Below are 24,261 nucleotides of genomic sequence, written 5' to 3' on the forward strand. Positions count from 1 at the left end.
ACAGACAAAGAATGTTGAGAAAGAGGTGAAATACAGGTATTGACTAAATCCACATCTCAATCAGGACTTTGACATCATGTCACAAGCCCTTAATCTTCACTGTTGTGAATGTCCAGTGTGGAAGATCTATGGAACACCATCACGGTGAGGACCCCCTCCAAGTCACACATCATCCTGACTTGTTTGAATCCAGTGCAGGATGAACAGCAATTTCCTCCAATTAAACACTGAGACAGCTTCTACACTGACTGCAACCTTCTGTCTAGTAACTGTGTGAAGCTGAACCAGACTGTTCACAACTCTGATGAAATACTTCACACTAAGATGAGCTTTCTACTGCATCATCACCAAACTAACTGTTTCTATCTCAGTAACATCACCTGACTCCATCCACATCTCAACTTATCTGCTGCTGAAACCCTATCCATTCTTTGTTACTTCTAGATTTAACTACTCTAACACAGACCGGTCCCCCACATTCAACCTTCCTGTAATGTAGGAGTGATTCAAATCTCTGCTGTCTCATTTCTAGTGTTATTGGCCCAAAGTGCATCACAGGTGCTAAAAAGATACATCAACAGATCTGTTAAAAGACTATCCAATTTAGCATCGTGATAGTACCATACAGCATGATAAGTTTTTCTCAAAGTGAGAATGGGACCTACTTTCCACAGGACTGTACAGTAGTTACTCTCACCGAATGCTGTTCTGGATAAATACTGAGGATGAGCTAACATAGGTTTTCCCCTCCCTCTCTCGCACTGTTCTTCCTCATCCCTGTTGTACCATTTTGTTTCTATGTCTCCTGTACACTCAAACATGTCTGTGTAGCTCCTTGAAAAGATAACTTTAATAAAACTTCAAGTATATTCTTTTTTGCTTCATGCAGCAAGTCATATGTGTATTGTCTCCTCTTTTCTTGCACTCGCAAAATCCTGCTGAGAAGAAAATGCCAGTTGCTGAAGGAACATTCGCAACAGTGGGATTCAAACCCACATCAATGAAAAGACTGGAGTCTTAATTCAGCACCTTAGACTGTTCAGCCACAGTAACTGACAAGTCGTGGTCATCCTTATTGTCTTCGATGATGATGTCGCTGCACCAAATTTTAGTCATGGAGCAGGAGAGGCCTCGAGACTGCATTACCATTTCTTAAATCTCTAACAACCTCAACCTCAACACCATTTTTGCCTCAAATCCCTGCAGAGTCTCCAATTTCTCTCAGGTTACCTCTCATGCTTTTCTCTTCTCAAGAAAAGAACTTCTTGCTGTTTAACAGAAAGTGTGAAAGAAACATAGGAGGTCTGGCAATGAGACAAGTGAAATCATGTTAGTTTCAAGATATTTGCACTATTTCTTTCTCTCCGCAGGAATGGCTTCACTAACATCCTACATAATTGTTAAAAATTGTAACAACTATGTAGCAATTAAAGCTAAAATTCGATCTTCTCTCTTAATCATTTGCAGCACCCGCAGAGGACTTTAGACCCATTTCTGTCCTTTTCCATACCCATCCTGAATCGAAAAGAGCGAAAATAACAGACCTGCTGAATTTATCCAGCACATTTTCTGGACATTTTGGGTTTCTAAATTAATTCCCTCAATGTGTCAAATGTCTTAAATGCTTGCTCACAAGGTCTTGGTATCTGCTATTTAAATAGTGCACTGTGAACACTTCAATCATCCATTTTATATGAAACAAGCACACAGTAACTGAACCGTCTTCACGCAAAAATACAAAAATGTATTTCCTTTCTCATCTTTTAAGCCCGTTTGGTTTTTTGTACCATTTAATATGAAGTCTTACAACTGCACCAGAAACCTCTGGTTAAAAAGATTCTGAAAATGTAGTCCGTAACATGAGAATTGGCAAAAGTTGTTGACACACAGAAGAAAGAAAATGTTGTGTGAGATTCAGCAAATAAAGGAACATTTCTTAGACTGTAGCTGAAAAAAATTGGTTTATTGAAACAGACTTTTTCACCATTCGACCGAGTGACTTGAGTTATACAGGGCACTTAAAGATGAGGGCAACAACATCACGAAATTAATTTTGAATGTTAAATCCTGGAGCAAGTACTGAAAATGGATTGCAATGTGAATGAGAAGAATACATTGGAACCTTGGGATTTTCTAAAGCAGTTACCTTTTACTTCCTTGGACTGCAGCGGCGTCAGTGAAAAACCCATTTGTCACCTTATAAAGCAGGATTTCAACATTGACTGTGGAAGGCCAAGTTAACTCAGTTGTTGGAACATACGCTGTTTAAGTGCAGAGTTGTGAGTATGAGCCCAATACTGGGCACCACCTGTTTATTTAGTATTTTCCCTTTGCAAATTCCCTTCCTCCAGCTATTCTTGATGACCCTTACATCCCATGAATCAGCTTAGCGAATCTCTTTTGCACCGCATTCAACGCCAGCATATCCTTTCTTAAATACGAGTAGCTAAACCAATATGGCTTCACCAACATCCAATACAGTTGTTACAAGATGTCCCGATCCTCAAAACACCAACACCTCGCAGTTAAGGCCAAAATTCCATTTACTTTCTTCATAACTTCAGCATCAGTTTAGGACTTTAGACCCATCCTTGTCCTTTTCCATACAAATCCTGAATCGAATAGTTATAATAACTGCCTGCAAAATGCTATCCCACTGAAACTTCAACCACTTGCTCAACTTTGTAACCTAAAGTCAAGTCCAGGACCTTCCCCTTCCTTGTTGGGACTTCTACTTAGTGGCTGAAAAAATGCTCTCCTGGATGTATTTTAAAAATTCTGATAAATCCTTCACATTATGACGACTCCATTAATGTTGAGGAAGTTGAAAGTCTCTGCTACCATAATCCTGCTACTTCTACACTTTCTCAAAATCTGTCTCCTTATTTATTTAAAGGGGTTTTCAAAAATGTCACCTGTCCTTATTGCTATATAGATTCCCGAAGCAAAATAACAATATTTCCTCCTCCTTTACCACCTCCACTGCCTTGCATGAAGGCCCTGTATCCTGGAATACTGAGCTGCTAACCATGTCCAAGTGACAGCAATGGCTTTCTGACCCCACTAATTTGTATCCTCAAATCATCTGCCTTATTCATCTGACTCCAAGCATTAAATACCATTCACCCGTGGCAAACTCGCTTATATCTTAATTGCCCAATGACAATGCCTTCCAGACTCTCTTGTTTCTTCTCTTTTTGGCCATTATTATTTTTGAACATTCTCTGGATTTCAGCCCACTGCTAAACTTTTTACATGACCCCCAACAGTACTGGAAACCCATCCCCAGCTCCCACAAGGATGCAGTTCCCATTCCAGTTTAGGTGTAACCGCTGTGTGTAATTCTACTCTTCCTGCTGAAGGACGGATGTTGTAAAACTTCAAAAGGTTCAGAAAAGAATTGTAATGGTTATTATTGTAATAGTGTACCATTAGTACACTAAGTTTCAAGCATTTTGGGATGACTCGGTTCCCAGTTGCTCATATGAAATGTACTGACTGTCATTGAGTGAAAAATAAAAACCACAGGTTCCTCGCACTTGTTGGAGGTGAGGATAGAGGAGATAGGCTCTCCATCTCCCCTTTCAAAATAAATTAGTCTGCTTTTGAGATAAAGATCCAATGCACAGTAGTTTTAATAAAATTTATATCATTTTTTCTCCCAACAAGGTAACCAGACATGTGGTGTTTTCAAACATCATGAGAAACAAGCCCAGATAACATGACTTGAATACAGATAATACGAGCAACAAAAATTCCTACAGATTCTTGGGAACTCATTGGTGTTCAACCACAGTGGCTCAGCGGTTAGCACTGCTGCCTCACAGTGCCAGGGACCTGGATTTGATTCCACCCTTGGGCAACCGAGTGTGTGGTTGTTGGCATATTCTCCCTGTGGCTGCGTGGGTTTCCTCTAGGTGCTCTGGTTTCCTCCCACGTGCTGGTTAGTGGATTCGCCAAGCTAAATTGCCCAGAGTGTTCAGTGATGCGTACATTAGGTGGGCTACGGGGAGATGTGTCTGGGTGGGATGCTCTGAGGTTTTGTGTGGAATTCTTGGGCCGAAGGGCCTGTTTCCATACTGTAGGAATACTCCGAATTCTATGAAAACCCGTCCTAATGAACTAGGGAATCCCTTTTCACACACTGCGGGTGGATTGTCTTTACCCAGTGTGAATGTGTTGATCTACAGCAATAAAACGTTATCATTTTCAAAACCTACTCTACAGTTACGTATTTGTTATTGAGATTAATGCGAAAGGACTAATAAATTAAACGCCATTTATTTCAATGCCAGAGGCCTAACAGCTAAGGCAGAGGAACTCAGGGCAAGATTGGAAACATGAAACTGGGTTATCATTGCAATTACAGAGGCAAGGCTCAGAGGTGGACAGGGCTGCCAGCTTAATGTTCTAAGATATAGTTCCTATAGAAAGGATAGAAAGTCGAAGGGGGAGGGGGAAGCAAAGCAAGAGAGGAGGGAAAAGTGGCATTTTTGAGCAAGGATAACATTACGGCGTTACTTAGGCAGGATATATCTGAGAATACATCCAGGGAAGTTATTTGGGTGGAACTGAGAAATAAGAAAGGGATGATCACCTTATTGGGATTATACTATAGCCACCCCCATTAGTCAGCAGGAATCTGACAAATAATTTTGAAAGAAGTTATCTGGAAGAATAACAGGGTGGTGATGGAAGGGATTTTAACTTTCCAAACAGACTGGGAATTCCATGGTCTAAAAGGCTTGGATGGAGCGGAGTTTGCTGAGAGTGTAGAGGAAAATGTTTTGATTCAGTATGTGATGTACCGACTACAGAAGGTGCAAAACTTGACCTGCTGTTGGCAAATAAAGCAGGACAGGTGACTAGGGTATCAGCAGGGGAGGACTTTGGGGCCAGTGACCATAATTCTATTAGTTTTAAAATAGTGATGGAAAAGAGTAGACCGGATCTGAAAGTTAAAGCTCTATATTGGAGGAAGGCCAATTTTAATGGTATTACACAAGAGCTTTCAAAAGTTGATTGGGGCAGATGTTCGCAGGTAAAACAGAAAGTTAGAAAGTGGGAAGCCTTCAAAAAAAAAAGAGATAACGAGAGTTCAGGGACAGTATACTCCTGTTCGGGTGAAGGACAATGCTGGTAGGTATAGGGAATTCTGGATGACTAGAGAAATCAAGGTTTTGGTCAAGAAAAACGAGGAAGGACATGTCAGGTATAGACAGCAGAGATCGAGTGAATGCTTACAAGAGTATAATGACAATAGTATACTTAAGAGGGAAATTAGTAGGGCAAAAAGGGAACATGAGGTAACTTAGGCAAATAGTATTAAGGAAAATCCAGTGGGATTCTACAAATAGATTAAGAACAAAAAGGATAACGATGGAGAGATAGGGCCCCTTAAAAAGCAGCAATGCCTCCTATGTGTGGAATTGCAAGAAATGGGGAATATAATAAAACAAGTATTATGCATCAGTATTTACTACAGAAAAGGATATGGAAGATATGGACTGTGGGGAAATAAATAGCAACATCTTGAAAATTATCCATATTACAGAGGTAGTGATGCTTAAAACGTATAAAAGTGGATAAATTCCTGGGACCTGATCAGGTGTATCCGAGAACTCGGAGGGAAGCTAGGCAAGTGATTGCTGGGCCCCTTGCTGAGATATTTGTATCATCGATAGTCACATTTGAGGGACCAGAAGTTGGCTAATGTGGTGCCACTATTTAAGAAAGGTGGTAAGGAAAAGCCAGGGAACTATAGGCCAGTGAGCCTGATATTAGTGGTGGGAAAGTCGTTCTAGGAATCCTGAGGGATAGTACTTGAAATATTTGGAAAGGGAAGGACTGATTAGGGATAATCAACATGGCTGTGTGTGTGGGAAATCATGTCTCACTAACTTGATTTTTTTTGATGGAGGAACAAAGAGGATTGAGTAGCGCAAAGAGGTGGATGTGTTCTATATGGATGTCACTAAGGCGTTTGACAAGGTTCCTCATAGTAGACTGATTAGCAAGGTCAGATCAGATGGAATACAGAGAGAACCAGTCATTTGGAAACAGATCTGGCTTGAAGGTAGAAGACGGAGTGCTGGTGGAGGGTTGCTTTGTCGACTGGAGGCCTGTGACCAGTGGTGTGTCATTTATAAAGATGATTTGGATGTGAATGTAGGAGTTATAGTTACTAAGTACCAATCCTTGCAGCATACTGCAGGTCAAAGGCCTTTCCAAATGGCCAGCTCTCCCTGGATTCCATGTGATCTAACCTTGTTAATCAGTCGACCATGAGGAATATCGAAAACATCCACCGCTCTGCCATCAATCTTGTTTCTAACTTCTTCAAAAAAACTCAATCAAGTTAGTAAGGCATAATTTCCTATGGACAAAGCCATGTCAACTATTCCCCATTCAGTCCACGCTTTCCAAATATATGTAAATCCTATCCCTCAGAATTCCCTCCAACAACTTACCCACAACTGACATCAGGCTCACTAAAAGTTTATTGTTCCCTGGTTTTATGTTACCACCTTTCTTAAACAATGGCACCAGATTAGCCAACCTCCAGTGTAACAGCTCACCTATGACTGTCAATGGTGCAAATATCTGAGCAAGGGGCCCAATCGCAAGCCTAGCTTCCCGCAAAGTTCGAGAATACACCTGAAGAGGTCCTGGGGATTTATCCACCTTTATGCTCTGTATGGCATCCAGCACCACCTCCTCTACAACATGGAACTTTTCAAGATACACATTCATTTCTCTAAGTTCTTTAGCTTTTGTATCCTTTATCACAGTAAATACTGATGTAAAATACTTTTTTGTATCTCACCCATCTCGTGCATTCCCACACATAGGCGGTCTTACTGTGCTTTTAAGAAGCATAGTAGTGTCAAAATTGGCCTCATTTAAAACTTTGACTCTTCGACCAAAGTCTATCCTTTTCCATAATTATTTTAAAACTAATAGAGATATAATCATAGGCCCCAAAATATTGTCCCCCCTGCTGACCCCTCAGTCACCTGCCCTACCTTATTTCCCAAGAGAAGATCAAGTTTTGAGCAGGGACTAATGACACCAGTACAAACAGCCCAAAGATCAAAGTTCATTCCTTGATTTAAGGGCAAAATCCTTCAAATGTGGTTGTGGTGAACTTGCTGGTGTGTTAACAGTTGGGATGATTGAGTGAATCCCTTTCCACACATAGAACAAGTGAATGGTCTGTCCCCAGAGTGAACTCGCTGGTGTCTCAGCAGGTTGGTTGAGTGAGCAAATCCCTTCCCATACTCGGAACATGTGAACAGTCTGTCCCCACTGTGAACTCGTTGGTGTTTCAGCAGGTTGCTTGACTGAGTGAATCCCAGCCCACAATCAGAGCAAATGAACAGTTTCTCCCCAGTGTGACTGCGTTGGTGCATTTCCAGCTGGGATGGGTAAATAAATCCCTTCCCACAATCCCCACATTACCACAGTCTCTCCCCAGTGTGACCGTGCTGGTGTTTGGGCATTTCAGATGAATCTTCACAGAATCTTCGACACACAGACAATACGCATTTCTCCCTGGTGTGAACAGTGCTTCTTCCTTTAATGTTCAAAATCCTGAGATAATTAGGTTACGACAAACAGATTGAGTGTCAGATCTGGATGTGGTTTTGTTTGATTTCTCTGAATGCAATCACAATTTCAAACTGAAGAAAAAAAAAGTAGAGAGAGAGAGAGAAACCAGAAGAACACACACAAAGATTGTCAAACTCAGAAATTAATCTGATCAATTGTGGATGCAACACTGAGGGGCACTGCTGGATTATCAGTAAAACTGAACTGGTTCATTAAATGTCCTTCAGGGAAGGGAAACAGTCAGCGTTTGTCCAAAACTACAAAAAGAGATAGAGTTTGGACAGACATGAAGGGCAGGCATTTTATTCATCTGAAAATGAATCCAATTCCTGTTTTCTCTCCATACCCTCTGATCCTTCTGAAGGACTAAGATGCAGAAAAATACCTGAAATCTGAAATAAAAACAGAAAATGATAGAGATACTCAGCAGATCTGGCAGCATCTGAAATGGTGATAGATGCAGGAACCATTGCAATCTTGAAGAAGTGTTGAGATGATCATCCACTGCACCAAAATACAGGTTACACACCGAGTGCCAGAAAACGGGCCTAGCTTCAATAGGTGCTTGATGGCCAGCACCGATACAATGGGGACATTGTTGAACACAATGTTACCCGAGTGTCTGACCCCATTTAGTTCCGTGTTTCTCTCCTATTCTCTTTTAGGAAACAGGCAGCAGCAAGTAGTGAAGAATGCAAATGATATTTCGGCCTTCATTGTGAGAGGATTCGAGTACAGGAAGAGGGATATCTTTCTATAAGGGCCTTGGTGAGACCACACCTGGAGTCGTGTGCACCTTTGTTCTCCTTTCCAGAGGAAGGATGGCCTGGCTACTGAATGATCGTAAAGAAGGTTCACCAGACCAATTCCTGGGATCACAGGACTGATGTATGAAAAGAGATTTGATCTTGATTAATCCTTCTTTCTTTTAATCTTTCAGCCACCGACAACATCATGAACTAATTTCAAATCCCATTTGCTGATTTGAGTCTTTTACTGCTAAAGCTATACTTTGGTTCCCATTCCCCTGTCATACGAGTTTAAATCCTCACCAGTGGAACTAGCAAAAGCATCAACAAGAATATCTGTCCCAGCTCTGCCCAGGACAATTGTTCAAGCTTGTGCATGTCCCACCTTCCCCAGAAACAAACAAACAGTCTCAATGCCTCAGGAATCCAAACCTTTTAAGTTATAGCTCCAGCCATGCACTCATCTCATCTGTCCTCTTATGCTTTTACTAGCACATGCATTGTAGCAGCTCACACTGTTTCGGGATTAGATCACGAAAGGTCCTGTGGGGGGTATAAAAGAGTCCTGTTGAGAAGGAACATTAGGGAATTTACTTGGGTTTCTGTAAACAGACAGTTCAAAACACATAAGCATTTTAACAAGAGGCAGTTTTTAAAGGCCTGGTTCAGCCACAATCACAAGTTTGTTACTTAATAAAAAGTAGAAGCAAAAGTCTGATCCTACAGCATTCTGAACTGTTTAGGTAATTGTAACCAGAAATGCAAACAACCAATTAACATGAAATGGTTAGCTGAATTCCTTGAGCAAATGTTTGTCAGCAATAAAAGCAGCTCACTGTATCATTATGGAAGGAAAAGCAATAAATGGCGTAAACACAACCTCGAAAAGACCAACAACATAGGAAGGGGCAAAGGAAGATTATAAAGAGAGAAGTCAGGGCTGCAGAGAGATAAAACAATTGAAATGTAGATACGGATAATTTGAATAAATTCTTACATCCAAAGATCAAGGGAAGAGTGACAAAGATAGATTACAAAATCCGAAATGAAGATATGGTTAGTGCCTTAGTTATTTGTGAAATCTGAACAAATTTTGTTTCATGGCTTGGTAAAGCTCTAAAGTGACTGAATTTCACACTCAGTGGAACTGGAATAGATGCTTTTTATTAAAACAAGAAAGTAATAATGGAAAGCGCTTAGAGTAGAAAATGAAACTTCAGTTTAAAAATCATTTACAGAATGCAAATCGTTGGGATTGTAAACTGCAGCAGCAAGTCAGAAACACTGTTTGATCTTTTAAGCTGAAGTAAGAGAGGGATTTTTCCACAATTTGTCAACTGTATTACAAAATTGTAGTCACTTTATATCAGAGTTGAGTTTAAAAGACTTAATCACAATTCCTAACAATCCACACTACAGTTAGGAGAGAATTTGGAAAAGTTCTTAGTGATAAGATACCATTTTGGTTTTTGGCAAAAAAATGTGGTGCAGCTGGCAAATGTCTGAGGAGGAATATAACTGTCAAAAGCATTGTAAGGTCCCAAAGACAGACGAAGTAGTTTTCGAGCTAACCTCAGGAGATTATAGAAGGGTTTAGGACTGAACATAGTGTTGTCCACGATTGTTTGAACATCGGACATAGAACATTACAGCACAGTACAGGCCCTTCGGCCCTTGATGTTGTGCCGACCTGTCATACCGATCTCAAGCCCGTCTAACCTACACTATTCCATGTACGTCCATATGCTTATCCAATGACACCCTAAATGTACCTAAAGTTGGCGAATCTACTACCGTTGCAGGCAAAGCGTTCCATTCCCTTACTACTCTCTGAGTAAAGAAACTACCTCTGGCATCTGTCCTATATCTTTCACCCCTCAATTTAAAGCTATGCCCCCTCGTACTCGCCGTCACCATCCTAGGAAAATGGTTTGCTTACTGGATTGGGTATATTGATTTGGGGTGTGTGGCTAACAATGACAACAATATTGCATGTAAATAACACCTAGCGAATGGAATAAAAATATCACAATCAGCCAGGGAAAGTTTGAGTGTCACTGTCCACTCTTCCAATCTGAGCTGTATTTAAGAGGGGAATTAGGCCTCATGTGAAAGCCAGGTTTGGAGTGGACTCTGACCTCTCCCACACATGCGGTAACAGAGCTCTGAATAAAGGTCACTTGTACAACTGAACACAACACAAACTTCTCCCGACAACAATGTGGCACTGGGTGTAAGCTTGACAATGCTACATTTGAGATCTCGTATTTTAGTGTATCTCTTAACTTCCTATCTTCAGCTTTCAGGTCCTCCTCCCTTGGTTTTCCTATGTCACTGGTACAATCGGATGTTCACCCTCCCACTCCAGAATGTCCTGAAGCTGCTCCATGTCATCGCTAATCCTGGCACCAGGGAGGCAACATACCATCCTGGATTCATGTCTCTCTCTATTGAATCCCCTGTCTCTACAGTCATATTTATCGTTTCCCTCCCCTTCTATGCAGCGGAGTCACTCCGAGTGCCATGAACCAGACTGATGCTGCTTCCCGAGTGGCCACCCCAACATCCTCCACCTCCCCCGAACAGTACCCAAAACAGTATATCTATTTGAGGGGGATGACTCTAGCACTTCCTTTCTGAGCCTTTTACGTGTCTGATGGTCACCCATTCCCTTGCTGTCTGTGTAATCTTCACCTGCTGCGTGACCAATCTGTTGAGAATGCGACCACAACCTTCTCAGTTACCATGGATGCTCCATACTGACTGCACCCACAGCTCAAGCTCTGAAAAGCAGTTAACTAGTAGCTGCAGATGGACACACTTCCTGCACAAATAGCCAATAGGGACACTGGTAATGTCCCGGAGTTTAATGCGGAAAACCGTGAGGTGATTCACGTTGGAAGGAGTAACAGGAATACAGAGTACTGGGCTAATGGTAAGATTCTTGGTAGTGTGGATGAGCAAAGAGATCTCGGTGTCCATGTACATAGATCCCTGAAAGTTTCCACAAGTTGATAGGGTTGTTAAGAAGGTGTACAATGTGTTCGTTTTTACTGATCGAGGGATTGAGTTTCAGAACCATGAGGTCATATTGCAGCCGTACGAAACTCTGGTGCGGCCGCACTTGGAGTTCTGGTCACCGCATCGCAGGAAGGATGTGCAAGCATTGGAAAGGGTGCACAGGAGATTTACCAGAATGTTGCCTGGTATCGAGGGAAGGTCTTATGAGGAAAGGTTGAGGGACTTTAGGCTGTTTTCGTTAAAGAGAAGGTTCAGAGGTGACCTAATAGAGACATACAAGATGATATGAGGATTAGATAGGGTGGACACTGAGATCCTTTTTCCTCAGATGGAGCTGGCTAGCACGAGGGGATATAGCATTAGATTGACGGGTCATAGATATCGTACAGATGTCAGACATAGGTTCTTTACTCAGAGTAATAAGGGCGTGCAATGCCCTGCCTGCAACAGTAGTAGACTCGCCAAGTTTAAGGGCATTTAAGTGGTCATTGGATAAACATATGGATGATAATGGAATAGTGTAGGTTAAATGGGCTTCAGTGTGGTTTCACAGGTCGACACAACATCAAGAGCCTATGTTCTATTGTGCAAGAGGAGCACACCACAGATGTGATGTCTTCTGTTATGACTTCTCTCCAGATTAAACCAGTTTCTGCCTTAAAAAGAATTTAATTAAGCTAGGTCCTCCCCCTTCATTTCAAACATTACTATTATAAACCTAAAGCCCCTAACTTTATTTAAGCTAATACATACTTTAAAAACTGTAAGAAAGTTCTTTACGGTATCAAATATCAATTTGAGAGACTTTCTGAACTGCCCAAACTGAGACTGAGCATCACACTCAATCTTTCAGTTTCACTTTCTGTTTCACCCAACTCCAAAGCACTCTCACTTAGCCAAGCAGTACTCACAGTGCAGCCTTTTCATTTTCATTGTCTGCTCACACCCACTCTGATCTCAGCCTCCCATACTGTTTCAACGCAGCTCAATGGAAGCTCAGGGAACAGCATCTTCACATTAAATGCAGTAATTTATAACCCTCAGGAATCAACACAGACTTCAGTTTCAGGATCAATGGAGTTGTCAGGAAATGGAAGATTCCACCTGGAGGGGTGCTGGAATTTGTGCCCATAAGGAATTTTAAAAGGAAGTTTGCAGGTATTCAAGAATGAAAAATGTATGGATTAAAATCATGAAGTAGGCGATTGGGACTAAATATGGCAGTTCTTTAAAAGAGACGAGGTGTTGTTTGGACAAATCTACCCCTCTCAGGCCAATATCTCCTTTCTCAGCTGCAGGATATAGAACTGAACACTTATCCCAGGGGTGATCAAACCAAAAATTTGAATATCCTGCTTTCAAGTTACAAACTTACCAGGAATATTCTCCCACGCATAGAATGGTTAAACCTCTTCCCTTTCCCAGTTAAGTGTCAATGATACTCAGATCCTGATCACTCCGCTTAATGGAGAACATGCTTTGTGATCCTGGTCTGCAAATTATTCTCAATAAATATCCTGTAAAGCAAATCCACAAGAGACAAATAACGGTCAGCCCTGGACAGAAATCCAGAAAACACAACAAGATTGTCTGGAAAAGGCAAACATTTCTCTTGGTTTCTGTTAGTTATGTATAAATCCTCCTCTTCAAAGCACCCTGCTCCCCCACACAGAAAAATGCAGAGGTAAAATACACCCATTATTAGAGACTGAGGAAGTCAGACATTAATAAATTTGACCAGGGAGCACAAGGGGACTCAGAGCACTTTCAGTGATTTGATCCCAATCATATGAATACTGGGCAAACGGATATGCTTTAATAGATCATAATATTTAAAGCAGGACTTCCTACAGTGAGAGTGCAACAGGTAACATAAAGTTCTAAGCAAGGGTTAGCGGATCCGAAACGTTATTTTTTTTTCTTTCACAGATGCTACCAAACCTACTGAGCTTTTCCAGCAACTTTGTTTTTGAACATGCAGTTCTGAACGCGTTTTCGGCATTTCTCCTCCATCAAATATCTAACGTATAACTTGCAGCAATTTATACTGCCTGAAGCCAGTACTCCGCCAGTGTCAAAAGTCCTTCCCAGGAAATACACGCCATGTCTCACAGTCTGGGAAAGAAGTCCAGAAAAACAAAAACAAACATTTCTCTTGTCTTAATCTCCTCTCCCAAACAAGAAAGGCTGCGCTTGCGTTCCACTGCAGATTGCCACCTATAAATATGGCGATCCCGCATGAGTCCCGAAGATCATTGCCCCTAATAAAGATGGTGGCAATTACCTCTGCCTATCGCAGCCTCAGGTCCGCAGCAGTTTTTTCGTTTGCTGCAAAACACGGGGCCGGCATGTTAAAATTTGTTTTCTGACATGCATCAACGGCTATTAAAGCCTCTCAGTCAATACCGAAAGTATTTCCCTCCCGTTTTTTTGCAGCTTTCCTTTTTGTCCCGTGTACTGTACTTTCGGCAAGCAGCTAACCTTCAGTCGCAGAGATATTGCGTCTCCGGACAAAGACGATCACGTGATTTTCAAACAGACAAACATCTCACTCGCTCTGATTGGTTGGAGGATAGGCCGCTTCCATTGGGTCCTCCAAGCCCCGCCCCGTGCTCCGATTGAACCAAAGCTGACATCGCTCACAGGGAGACAGCAATAGCTGCAGGTGCTGGAGTCAAGGATGACACAGTGTGAAGCTGGAGGGACACAGCGAGCCAGGCACCATCAGAGGAGCAGGAAAGTTAATGGTTCAGGACCCTTCTTCAGAAATGGGGCGGCGGGGGGGGGGGAGGATGGGAGCTGAGACATAAACAGAGTGGGGGCTGGGGAAGGTAGGTGGGAAGGTGATAGGTGAGTGCAGGTAGTCAGTGGTGAAGATTTTTCCTGCTGTTCATTAGCTCTGTGAGTGATGGTGAGGGTTCATCCCGAGATGGGTAAAAAAAGGGCCATTCCTGATTCTCCTCATGTACGGCAAAACAGCTTGTATTTTATGAAAACTTTTACTCTGTCATTTTCCTCGATGTTTTGGCTGTTTCAGAGACTTGGATAGAGCAGGGTCAGGAATGGATGTTGCAAGTTCCAGGGTTTAGATCTTTCATTGAGGTCAGGGAAGATGGTAAAAGAGGGGGAGGTGTGGCTTTGTTAGCCAAGGACAGAACAACGGTGGCTGAAAGAACTTTTGATGAGGTGGTATGGGCTGAGATCAGAAACAGGAGAGGAGAGGTCACACTGCTGGGAGTTTTTTATAGGCCCCCGCAAAGTTCCAGGGATGTGGAGGAGTGGATTGGCAAAATGATTCTGGGCAGGAGTGAAAAGAACAGGGTGGTCATTATGGCAGATATTAACTTCCCTGACATTGAATGGAAATGCTATAACTCTAGAATGTTGAATGCATCAGTTTTTGTCAAATGTGTGCAGGAGGGTTTCCTGACTCGGTATGTCGAAGGGCCGACAAGAGGGGAGGCCACACTGGATCTGGTACTTGGTAATGAACCAGGCCAGGTGTTTGATTTAGTGGTAGGTGAGCACTTTGGACAGAGTGACCATAATTTGGTTATGTTTACTGTAGCAATGGAAAGGTTTAGGAGTATGCCACAGGGCAAGAGTTATAGATTGGGGAAGGGCAATTATAATGCGATTAGGCAAGACTTAGGAGGCATAGAATGGGTTAGCAAAATGCAAGGGATGGGGACAATCGAAATGTGGAGCTGGTTGATGGAACAGATATTGCTGTCCTTAATAAGTATGTCCCTGTCAGGCAGGGAGGAAGCGATAAGGTAAGGGAACTGTGGTTTACGAAAGAAATTGTATCTCTTGTTAAGCAGAAGAGGGAGGCATATGTGACGATGAGACAAGATGGTTCAGATGAGGCGATGGAGAGTTACAGATTAGCTAGTAAGGATTTAAAGAGAGAGTTAAGAAGAGCAAGGAAGGGACATGAGCAGACATTGGCAGGTAGAATAAAGGAGAACCCTAAAGCGTTCTATAGGTATGTGAGGAATAAGACGATGTCTCGGGGAGGAATAGGGCCAGTCAAAGACAGAAGTGGGAAGTTGTGTGTGGACCCTGTGGAGATTGGAGAGGTGCTAAATGATTATTTCTCATCTGTTTTCACTGAGAAACAGGAGAATATTGTAGAGGAGGTGACTGAGTTACGGGCTACTAGAATTGAAAGGATTAAGGTTAGTAAGGAGGAGGTGTGATCAATTCTAGAAGGTGTGAAGTAGATAAATCCCCTGGGCCAGATGGGATTTTTCTGAGGATTGTCTGGGAAGCCAGAGAGGAGGTGGCGGAGTCTTTGGCCTTGATCTTTGAGTCCTCATTATCTACAGGTTCAGTACCAGAGGTCTGGAGGATTGCAAATGTGCCCTTGTTCAAGAAGGGCAGTGGGACTGACCCAGGTAATTATAGACGTGTGAGCCTTACATCTGTTGTAGGAAACATTTTGGGAAGGATTATAAGAGATAGGATTTATTATCATCTAGCAAGCAACAATTTGATTGGAGATAGTCAGCATGGATTCGTCAAGGGCAGGTTGTGACTCCCAAAACTCATTGAGTTTTTTGAGAAGGTGACCAAGCATGTGGATGAGGGAAGGGCAGTTGACGTGGTGTACATGGACTTCAGTAAAGCCTTTGATAAGGTTCCACATGGTAGGCTATTGAAGAGAATACAGAGACACGGGATTGAGGGAGAATTAGCAGTTTGGATTAGAAACTGGCGTTCTGTAAGAAGGCAATGAGTGGTGGTTGATGGAAAATATTCAGCCTGGAGTCCAGTTACTAGTGGTGTGCCTCAAGGATTTGTTTTGGGACCACTGCTGTTTGTCATTTTTATAAATGACTTGGACGCAGGCATAGGTGGATGGGTTAGTAAATTTGCAGATGACACTAAAGTCAGTGGAGTGGTGGACAGTGTGGAAGAATGTTGCGGGTTGCAGGGAGACTTGGATAAACTGCAGAATTGGGCTGGAAGGTGGCAAATGGAGTTTAATATGGATTAAATGTGAGGTGATTCACTTTGGCAAGAATAATAGGAAGGCAGAATACCGGGTCAATGGAAAGATTCTTGGTAGTGTGGCTGTGCAGAGGGATCTTGGTGCCCATGTACTAAGATCCCTGAAAGTTGCCACCCAGGTTGATAGTGCTGTTAAGAAGGCTTACTGTGTATTAGGTTTTATTGGTAGAGGGACTGAGTTCCGGAGCCATGATGTCATGCTGCAACTGTAGAAAATGCTAGTGTGGCCTCGTTTGGAATATTGCGTGCAATTCTGGTCGCCCCATTACAGGAAGGATGTGGAATCATTGGAAAAGGTGCAGAGGAGATTTACCAGGATGTTGCCTGGTCTGGAGCATAGGCCCTATGAAGAAAGGCTGAGGGACTTGGGTCTGTTCTCTCATTGGAGAGAAGGAGGCTAAGAGGGGATTTAATAGAGACATACAAGATGTTCGGAGGATTAAATAGGGTGGACAGTGAGAGCCTTTTTCCGAGGATGATGACTTCAGCTTGTACAAGGGGACATAGCTACAAATTGAGGGGTGTTAGATTTAAGACAGATGTCAGAGGCAGGTTCTTTACTCAGAGAGTGGTAAGGGCATGGAACACCCTGCCTGCCAGTGTAGTTAACTCAGCCACATTAGGGACATTTAAACAGTCCTTGGATAAGCATATGAATAATGATGGGGTAGTATAGGGCAAGGGGCTTAGATTAGTTCACAAGTCGGCGCAACATCGAGGGCCGAAAGGTCTGTTCTGTGCTGCATTGTTCTACGTTCTATGTTCGAGGTGCTTCACAGATGAGCAAAACATCGATTAAAGATATCAATTTTACGATGTATCATAAAGAATAAGAGAGGTTTAGGGAGGAAATTCCGTAGTTTGGGTTGTCAGCAGCTCCAACCCTGGAGTGTTGTAAGTGGGGTGGGTCAGAAAAATATCTGGAAAGGGGAATTGCAGGAGTGTAAAAAACACATATGGCCTTAATGATGGCAAAGGTTTCAGAGACTGTCATTGGAGAGTACGGATGTCGCATGGAGCTTAAGGCATTACTCTGCACTCAATCCATTACAAGTCATGACCACAAAGGTACAGAAGATTTCTGATGCCTTAATCAGGCTGATCAATATTTGTATCGATGGGCTTGCAAAATGTCAGTAATCGCCTCTACCTCAGAGTCATGGTATTGTTGGGATGCTGCTACAGAAGAGGAGACAGGGAGCAAGGAATGTCACATAAAACGCTCTCCTCTTCTCACTATTTTCACTGCAAAACCAAGGGAGCACCTAACATACCACCTCTATCTCCCGTCACAGCACTTTGCCCCACAATAACTGTGTCTGCCCCTGCACAAGGAGAAGTGGGAGTCTTTTCCAGGACCATGTGGTGACCTGAAACTCTGAGTGAAGATCAAAAGCATCTGAGCGGTGAGAGCAAAGATTTGAGAAGACTGTCTGCACCTTTGCTGAAACTTACAGGAGCACCAGGTCAAAGCAATAGGCAGCATGTGGAATACAAACTGGAATTGATTAAGTGTGCATCTGTACAAATTTGGACAGGCCGGGGGTTTGGGACACTTGACAAAATTTTCAGTTTCCTTTTTGAATAGTCACCTGAAATGCCTTTTTGGAACCACTTCTAACCCTTATCCATGCTCAGATCTGGAGGGCCAGGTCACTCTTGCTCTGGTTTCATCCTGCAATTTTATGAAGTCAGCAACAAGATGAGTTTCAACATTGACTTTGAAGATTATTGAAAGCTATCATCGATTGCCATTAGAATGTTTTGATTTTGATTTATGTTGTCTCGTGTACCGAAGTACAGTGAAGTGTTTTTGAGAGTGGTGCAGGCAGATCATAGCAAACAATGATTTACAGATCAAAGTGTGCATAGACAGAGCAAGGCATGCAAGGTTATGCCTGCACAGGAGGTGTGCAAAGCAAGATCAACACTATTTGGAGTTATAGAGTCCATTCATCAGTCGAATAATGGCAGAGAAGAAGCTGTTCTTGAACCCCTTGATGGGTGTGTTCAATCTTCTGCCCAATGGAAGAAGTTGGATGAGAGCATTACCGAGATGGGATGGGTCATTGATGATGTTGGCTGCCTTTCTGCAGCAAAGAGAAGTGTAAATGAAGTCCATGGATAGGAGGCTGTTGCCATTGTGGCCTCCTCTACATTGGGGAAACCAAGCAGAGGCTTACGGACTGCTTTGCAGAACACTTACGCTTGGTTCGCACTAAACAACTGCACCTTCCAGTTGCAAACCATTTTAACTCCCCTCCCATTCCTCAGACGACATGTCCATCCTGGGCCTCCCGCAGTGCCACAACGATGCCACCCGAAGGTTGCAGGAACAGCAACTCATATTCTGCTTGGGAACCCTGCAGCCCAATGGTATCAATGTGGACTTCACCAGCTTCAAAATCTCCCCACCCACCACTGCATCCCAAAACCAGCCCAGCTCGTCCCTGCCTCCCTAACCTGTCCTTCCTCCCGCCTATCCCCGCCTCCCACCTCAAGCCCCACCCCCATCTCCTACCTACTAACCTCATCCTGCCCCCTTGCCCTGTCCATCCTCCCTGGACTGACTTATCTCCTCCCTATCTCCCCACCTATACTCACCTTTTACAGGCTCCATCCCCGCCTCTTTGACCTGTCTCCTATCCACCTATCATCTCCTCTATCCATCTTCAATCCGCCTCCCCCTCTCTCCCTATTTATTTCAGAACTCCCTTTCCCTCCCCCATTTCTGAAGAAGGGTCTCGGCCCGAAATGTCAGCTTTCCTGCTCCTATGATGCTGCTTGGCTGCTGTGTTCATCCAGCTCTACACCTGTTATTCTCTGGATAAGAGTTTGGCTTCTGTGATGATTCGTGGTGTGCACACAACTTTCTGCAGTTTCTTATGCCCTTGGGCTGAGCAGTTGTTGCACCAGGCCATTATGCACCCGATAGGATGCTTTGTATGGTGCATCTGTAAAGGTTGGTGAGGTCTTCATGGACATGCAGGACAGTAGATAAACAAAACATAAAAAGTAAAAGTTCAAAAAGATGCCAAGTTAGACATGCTGGGACTTTAAGTCAGATTTGAAACTGTTTTGTGTAGGTAACAGTTAAAGAAAGCTCTTGCAGTTCTTTTGTCAGTGAGTACAGAAGTGCTGGTGAAATAAAGGATTATAGATGTAGCAGCCCTGAGTTAAGAGGAAAACAGCACAGGCATAAATATGCAGAAGATCACGAGGTTGACGAAGGTCAGTGTTGCTTATATGAACTGTGACTGGGCACAGTGGGGAGTTAATCAGATAAGAACCAGGATAAAATAGATCTGTGTCTGTGCAGTGGAGACCAACCAGAATCAGAAGATGAAGGCCCAAGACAGACACTTTGAAGATCAAGGCTGCAAAAACTACCAGAAGTCCTTTTAACACTGTTGTTTAGCCACTGACAGAAACAGTACAACTGTTTGAGTGTAAGTTGTTGTCTGCATTTATCACTGCAGTTTGCCTGACAGCAGAACACCTTCTACTGACTCTGTTTCAATAAAGTTGATTGTTGCTTCACAGCCCAGCTCTGCTGCCAAGCCTGCTCCTGCCTGACAAGTGTCATCACAAAAGAAGATAATGCTTATTGCCAGTCCAGGCAGGCTGTGATTGTGGATGAGTGGGGAGGATGTTCGACAGAATGGGAAATGTTCATTCTGAAGAGATTGACCTGAAACAGTGACCATTAGTCTACTACTTTGCTGCTATGCCTTTCCCCATGTTTGATATGTCAGTTCAAACTGTGCTGGTTTTGCTGAGTGTTCAGATCACAAGACCATAATGCATCCGAACAGAATTGTGCCATTCCGTCATGACTGAATGGTGTGCAGTTCTGGTCTCACTGCTATAGGAAGGATGTTGTGAAAGGGCTGAGGATTGACAAGGATGTTGCCAGAGTTGGAGGGTTAGCGACTCGCTTGTCAAATTGACTTTATTTCTGTGTATTACAATTGTTGTTCTGCTCCAGTTCATATTTTAATCAGATGTCGATAATAATGCCCAGACATACAAGGCAGAAAACGATCTATCTCCATCAGCAGGGTATCAACCCCCTAAAATTTTGAATAAGTTTTTTTTAATCTCATCTGCTGTCTGGTTGCATATCTCTTTCTGTTTTCTTTTTGTTTTCTTTTACGCCACTTCGTCACTTTACAGCCTGGAGGAACATTGAAATCTATAACTGAACTGACCACATGATATCTGTTCTCCTTCTGTCTTCCACCTTCCACGCACCTTCCTTCCATTGATAATAAAATGTGAGGCTGGATGAACACAGCAGGCCAAGCAGCATATCAGGAGCACAAAAGCTGATGTTTCGCGCCTAGACCCTTCATCAGAGAGGGGGATGGGGTGAGGGTTCTGGAATAAATAGGGAGAGAGGGGGAGGCGGACCAAAGATGGAAAGAAAAGAAGATAGGTGGAGAGGAGAGTATAGGTGGGGAGGTGGGGAGGGGATAGGTCAGTCCAGGGAAGACGGACAGGTCAAGGAGGTGGGATGAGGTAAGTAGGTAGAAAGGGGTGCGACTTGGGGTGGGAGGAAGGGATGGGTGAGAGGAAGAACAGGTTAGGGAGGCAGAGACAGGTTGGACTGGTTTTGGGATGCAGTGGTTGGAGGGGAAGAGCTGGGCTGGTTGTGTGGTGCAGTGGGGGGAGGGGATGAACTGGGCTGGTTTAGGGATGCGGTGGGGGAAGGGGAGATTTTGAAACTGGTGAAGTCCACATTGATACCATTAGGCTGCAGGGTTCCCAGGCGGAATATGAGTTGCTGTTCCTGCAATCTTCGGGTGGCATCATTGTGGCACTGCAGGAGGCCCATGATGGACATGTCATCTAAAGAATGGGAGGGGGAGTGGAAATGGTTTGTGACTGGGAGGTGCAGTTGTTTGTTGCGAACTGAGCGGAGCTATTCTGCAAAGCGGTCCCCAAGCCTCCGCTTGGTTTCCCCAATGTAGAGGTAGCCACACCGGGTACAGTGGATGCAGTATACCACATTGGCAGATGTACAGTGGATGCAGTCCTTCCATTGATGTTTTGTGAGGATTTCATCAGTGCCAGCAGCCGTGATCGAATCGGAGGAACAGGTTACATTGCAATTACATTTAAATCCTCCCCCAACTGAAAAATCCCTCGAAAATTGAACACAATTTCAAGGAAGTTATAAAACACATATGGAGCAATGAATTGAATTGTTAATAATGTTTAATCGGTGTGATAGGATTATAGAACGAAAAAACACTGCTGATGGTTCGAAGCTGAAAGACTAACAGTGAAATGCAAGAGACACTTAGCAAGGCGGGACACAGTCTGACACACACACACTACAAGATAACCAGGGGAATGGGGAGGGAATTTGTTGGTTATACCGGGATACAGGGTCAACAGCGAAAAGTGGGAGTCACTGGATTGGGAATCGCGGGATAAAGACACGTAACTGGGTCAGAGAATGGGGACAGCACAGCGAGGCTCCCTGTGGTACTCGCCTTGGACCGCCCCGCTTTTGGGCAGGTCTGAGTTCAGTTTCCGGAAACTGCAAGTTCTGTGAAGTGGGCGGGACTAAATTTGTGATTGACAGGTAGGGGGTGTTTTTCAGTCCAGAAACAGCCTCTGCTCCGCCTTTCCTTGGTGAATGTTTCCCTGCAGTCGAGTTGGTGAGTGTTTAGAACTCTGTCTGTTTCCCGGTAATGTAGGTGAACTGTAGGTCACTGTGTGTTAGATCATATCGCCAACCCTCTCTCATCCCCTTTCTCCCAATCCCCAGTTACACGCTGCTGACTCAGGGAGCTCTGGCGGATGCGGGGCTGTGGTCAATCTCGGCGCTGGTTTCGGTTCACAGAAGACGGTTTAGTTTTTGAGGTAATGACAGATCATTCTGCCCAGCAGGACAGATTCTAATGTTGTCAGCAGGGACCATACAGCCCTCACAGACTGGGGTTAGTTTCTTTCCAGCAGAACAGACCGAGGAAGGGTCATCGGACCCGAAACGCTATATCTTCTTCCCAGATGCTGCCAGACCTGCTGAACTTTTCCAGCAACTTCCGTTTTGTTGTAGACTAAGGGGGGGACATGACTGACATGTATAAATTTATGAGGGAAATAGAGAAAACAAGAACAAATCTTTCTGCTTAGTGGTGGAATCAGTATCGGGCGACATGGATTGATGGTAAGCGGCGGGAAGTTTTGATGAGTTGAGCGGATTTTTTTCACTCAGATAATGGGGGGAAACTGAAACTCACTGCCTGGCAGCCTGGTCGAGCTAGAAATGGTCATAACATTTCCGGAACTATTGAGATGTATAAAATAAACACGGAAAGAACTGGGATGCTGTAAATCAGAAACAAAAAAGAAATTGTTGACAACATTCTGCAGATCTGGCAGCATCTTGGAGAGAAATCAGAGCTCAAGTTTCGGATCGAGTTTTTGAAGCCAGGATGTAGAAACCCCAATGAGGAAAGAGGGGACCTAACTTCAGACAACCAACGCGGACAAGTGCTTGAAGTATCAGCGGGGAGAATTTTGCAGGCAGTTATCAGAACTCTTTTGAAAAGATTTGGGATTGTTATGGAAAAGGACAAGGATGGACCTGTAATCAAAGTTCTAACTTGGTTGATTTTAATAAGATATGATTTGGCCATAGTGCACAGGAAGTAGATACTTTCAGGTACATGTGCAAGAGGGAACATAAATGGAGAGATAAGGAGAGCTCTAAGGGAAATATGAATTGATACTGCCAAGTGAAATGAAGCAAAATGCTCTGTTGTTTTACAGGTAGACATATGGTTAAAGGATAAGGGGGAATGTGTAAGGTCCATTAAGGACCACAGAGGTATCTGTGCGTAGAACTAGAGAGTGTTGGCCTGGGTCGAAATGAATACTTTGTGTCAGTGCTCACTAGTGAAATAGATGAATCAGGGAGAAGGTCTGTGATAGAATGTGAAGAAACTATCACAGAGAGAGAGAGGAAGTACTGAGTAGTCTGGAAGGTTTAAATGCAGGTCAGTATCCAAGGTCAAGTGAAATGTCTCCTGTGATGTTAGGATGAAATAGCAGGGTGCTTGCAAGGTTCTTAATTCCCCACTAACCACAAAGGGACCCTTCTGAAGGGCCACCGGACCCAAAACGTTAACTCTGTTTTCTCCTTCGCAGTTGCTGCAAGAAGTGCTGAGCTTTTCCAGCAACTTTGTTTTTGTTCCCAATACTTTTATTTAATCTCTTTGGACATCAGCAAGGCTTTTGGGAGACTGAAAGCAAAGCTAAGTGCGCATAGAATCCATTGAAATTTAGCAAATTGGATCCACAATTGGCTGAGGTTCAGGAAGCAGAGAGGTGGGTTTTTTCTTGTTTCTAACCGCAAATCTGTGCACATTGGTGTGGCAGAGTGGCCAATGTTGGGCCCTTATTTTTGTTTTAGGTAAATGCCTTAGATTTGAATGTATGAAGGTTGATCAGTTAGTTCAGATGATGCAAAAGTAATAGATGGTAAATAATGAGATGGATAGCCTTAGTTTACAGACAGGCTGATCAGTGGTAAATGGAATTTGATCTAGATTCGTGAATAGCAATACATGGACAAGTTATCCTGTCCTTGAATTCATTTGTTAATCAAACAGTTTGTGATTAGTTGACTAGCCAGGGGAGGAAGGCTATTTCCTTTTCCCATCAACAGACACCATGACACAGTCCTGGATTGTAAATGGGGATTTTGGCTGTAAGACAATTTTGCTACATGTTGCTCACTCCACAGTTAGACCTCAAATGAGAGGCTCTAATGTATGGTGCTGCAAATTATGAGGAACGAAAATCACATTTTGGCTTTTATTGCTCATCAATTTGCTGTCCCCTAAAT

At 43.3% G+C, this 24,261-nt stretch overlaps 1 long non-coding RNA gene across 3 annotated transcripts; it reads right to left on the reverse strand.

Moving 5' to 3' along the window:
* Positions 1 to 3,611: 3,611 nt before the first annotated feature.
* LOC132209092 (uncharacterized) lies at positions 3,612 to 13,898 on the reverse strand. 3 transcript variants are annotated; one of them, XR_009445194.1, is made up of 4 exons: positions 13,666 to 13,898; positions 12,757 to 12,898; positions 8,793 to 8,903; positions 3,612 to 7,593 (listed from the first exon to the last, which is right to left on the reverse strand). It is a non-coding gene; the product is annotated as an uncharacterized LOC132209092 (long non-coding RNA). The 3 variants fall into 3 exon arrangements; XR_009445192.1 differs by having other exon boundaries at positions 13,327 to 13,898; XR_009445193.1 differs by having other exon boundaries at positions 8,793 to 8,925; positions 13,327 to 13,898.
* Positions 13,899 to 24,261: the final 10,363 nt, after the last annotated feature.

Source organism: Stegostoma tigrinum, unplaced genomic scaffold (genome assembly GCF_030684315.1).
Source record: "Stegostoma tigrinum isolate sSteTig4 unplaced genomic scaffold, sSteTig4.hap1 scaffold_66, whole genome shotgun sequence".
Classification (NCBI taxonomy): Eukaryota; Metazoa; Chordata; class Chondrichthyes; order Orectolobiformes; family Stegostomatidae; genus Stegostoma; species Stegostoma tigrinum.